Here is a 3941-nt window from a genome sequence, read left to right as displayed (position 1 = left end):
AGTAAGCATGTGCGGTAAAATGCCAGTAACAACAGTACAGTACTCTAGTAAACTACGTGTGCAATTATCTCATTTTTCGTTGTATGTGTCTATCTTACTGTTTTACAAAAGTGAGCACAGGGCCACTCTTGCAGGCGTTGTAGATCTGAGGCCGTATTGCCTAACGTTAGAAATCGCGATCGCAATCAAATGACAGATTTAGGGGCTGTTTCACCATCCATTATTAGCGTTAACTGACGGTTAAATGTGATGCCGTCTCCGTCTATTCGAACAAAACAAATAGAGACGGCATCACATCTAACCGCCAGTTAACACTAATCAATGGATGGAGAAACAGCCCCTTAGCTTACAAAAACTGTCATTTATTGCAATCGCGAGCGTCAGAAACGTTAGACAATACGGCCTCTGTTTTGATAAAATGAACGTTTAACTAAAAAACATTAAATTAAAAAATCAAAAAACCCGACTGCCTTTTAGTTTTGGCAGTCGGGTTTTCTTATTTTTTTTTATTTTATGTTTTATTTTACACTTTTATGGTATTAACGTCAAAACGGTAGATTAAGGGGCTGTTTCATCATCCATTGATTAGTGTTAACTGACGGTTAAATGTGATGCCGTCTCTATTTGTTTTGTTGTAATAGACGGAGACGGCATGACATTTAACCGTCAGTTAACACTAATCAATGGATGGTGAAACAGCCCCTAAAAGTATTATAACCCATATAAATTATTTAATTATTAGCTTTCATTTGATACCCATATTGTTACATACAATACAAAATATTTTTGTTCATTCCTCCGCCATTTTTTTTTTCCCAGACACCATATCGAAATATTTTAAAGCCTATGTCACTCCGACGACAGTTATGACAAATCCAATGATACCACATATGTTAAAATCCGTCTAGCCGTTTAGGCTGCAGCGAGACCAAAGGAATGGACATACATACCCACATACTTACATACATACATAACACGAAAAACATAACCGTCCTTCGGGCAGTCGGGTAAAAATACCCGTTAGTGAGTTTTCCTTACCTCGTGACGTAACAGTTCTACTTTTAAAATTGAAAACCACGCCACCTGTTTGTTGAGTTGAGAATGATAATGATCTACTCACGCACGACGGAGTCAGACGTATCTTTGAGTTGTCAAGAAATTACGTTAGATGGCATTGTCTACCCCATCGTTCAACTAATTAAACTAGTTTTTAGACTCCGACGCAAAAAGAGGGGTGTTATAAGTTTGACCGTTATGTGTGTCTGTGTCTGTGGCACCGTAGCCCTTAAACAGATGGACCGATTTGAATGCGTTTTTTTTTTATTTGAAATAAGTTTTCTAGCGATGGTTCTTAGACATGTTTCATCAAAATTGGTTTAGCCGTTTTTGACATATTGAAATTAGACGTGACAAAGTCGGGGGTTTTCCAACTTCTTGTTGGTTAGGTTATCCTACTAATATTATAAATGTGAAAGTTTGTGAGTGAGTGAGTGAGTATGTTTGTTACTTGTTCACGCTGAAACGGTTGGACGGATTTGGATGAAATTTGGCGAAAAGTTAGTTTATAACCTGGATTAAAATATAGGATAATTTTTATCCCGGTATTCCCACGGGATAGGGATAAAATCTCGAAATAACAACCTCTGGGCTTAGAGTCATGAAATCTCGTATGTAGGTAGTTGGACGTTTGGAATAATAGATAGGTGACTTTTTGACCCGATATTCCCACGGGATACCTAGGGATAAAATCTTGAAATAACAACCGCAGGGCTTAGAGCCATGAAATTTAGTATGTAGGTAGCTGGACCTCTGGAATAACACATAGGCTACTTTTTATACCGATATTCCCCCGGAATAGGGATAAAATCTTGAAATAATAACCGCTGGGCTTAGAGTCATGAAATTGGGTATGTAGGTAACTGGACGTCTGGAATAACACGTAAGGGACTTTTTGACTCGATGTTCCCACGGGATACCTAGGGATAAAATCTCGAAATAACAACCACTGGGTTTAGAGCCATGAAATTTGGATGTAGGTAGCCGTATGTCTGGAATAACACATAAGTACGCTACTTTTTATCCCGATATTCCCACGGTATAGTCTTGTAACTAAGGGACCCCATACATCCCTGTATTATTTTTATTATTATTTCGTATTTTTTTCTTTAATTGTATACTGTAGTTTTTAAGTATTTTATTTGTAATTATTTTATTTTGAAAAAATGACTTTCTACCAAGTTTCTTGCGGCGCATTCTTCTTGGCAATGATGGTCTTTCTGAAAGCGCTGGTAGTTTAAAAAATGAAGTGTAAAAGTGCCCATTGCGGCCTATTTGAATTTGAATTTGAATTTTGCATTTGAATTTGGATAGGGAAAAATTTGGAAACTTCAGCACTGGGTTTAGAGTCTTGAATTTTGTACAGTTATTCACAACACAACCTCAATGAAGACCACGGTATAAATATTGGAAATTTCCAGGGGAATTTTGTAAAATCCCGAAAATTTCAATTGCAGCTACCACATCGAATAGTTTATGCGTGCGAAGCCGCGGGTAAAAGCTAGTGTTATATAAAAGTATGTTCGGACAAACTTTTGATTTCATTGAACCTTACATTTGAAGGTCTCATTGAATCTTCTTTAAGCATTTTTTTGAAAAGATCTGTTCTACATTATGCTGGCAAAGTGCATTATGCATTGATACTCTTTTACAATACTTACTACTAATAATACTACTAATACTACTAATAGTTACTAAAGGAGTAAGTGTATGTATCACAGCAGGTTATCTGACACCGCGAGACTGCGTCACGTGTCGCAAACATGTTATCTGCGACCCACCATACAACAACAATTGACATGAAAATTAAACTTAATGTGTGATAGATAAAATCTTTTTTTTAATCTTTTTTTTAATTGAATGATCACTATTCCTTTTTCAAAAGAAATATAAATTATATTGCTAAATTATTTTCTTGCTCCTGTCAAACTGTTGCGTTCTGCAGAATAAACCGCAACCCTGTCATCTTAACTGACACTGCCCAAGCCTTAAGGCCGCCATTAAGGGGAATAATAATAATAACAATATGTACAAAGTTGATTGTTGTAACTACTTATACCTATTTTGGTTTGAACGGAAACCTCAGTGCGCAAGTCTGCGTCGCACTTAGCCAGCTTTTATTTGAGCTCCTCGGCAGATGTCCCATACGGTGTAAAGGTTGACATATAAGTATTTAGATATATACGTAGCCATTTCAAGTTACCTGAGTAACTTTGGAAAACCAGTTTAATCCTGGAAGTTTTTGCTCGATTGTGGGGCTCGCTCGTATAATAAAGTTTCTCTTCCTATAGTACATACAGTGGTGGTCATGTAATTAAGAACGATTTGAAGTTCCAGATTATTTTTAACTTAATCATGTCATGTGTTAGTCGGGGTTCCTTCTTAGAAGTAACTATTACGTTATGAAACAGCCACATGAATATAGCAAATGTAGATTTAGAATAAAGAATAAATTGCTGACTTTTTTTATTAAATTTTGTTTTTATTTCTTAGAACAAATTAAAAATAATGAAGCTGGACAAATAATTTAGAACATTTATTTGAACTGTCGAAAAGTTTTTTTATTTTGAAACTTAGATTAACTAAACCACACTAACGGTGAGTTTGTACAGAATAAAAAAGCAATTTAATACATTTTAACTAAAAATTAATAGTAGTAGCATGTCCACGCTTTTTATTACTGCCTTACACCGCGAGCATTTTGAATCTTATCAATTTGACATTTCGGTAGAGAGATAGAGTCCATTTTCTAAGAATACGTCATACAGTTCTCTTAATTGTCACACTGTCGTTTGAACCTTTTTTCGTGAACTTTCGCACCAAAGATGCTCATTGGGTTAGATCGGGCGGTTGGCTGGCAAATCTAAGACAGAAACTGATTGCAT

Source organism: Choristoneura fumiferana, chromosome 11 (assembly GCF_025370935.1).
Source record: "Choristoneura fumiferana chromosome 11, NRCan_CFum_1, whole genome shotgun sequence".
NCBI lineage: Eukaryota > Metazoa > Arthropoda > Insecta > Lepidoptera > Tortricidae > Choristoneura > Choristoneura fumiferana.
The sequence above is the reverse complement of the archived record's forward strand: the minus strand, read 5'-3'. Positions refer to the sequence as shown.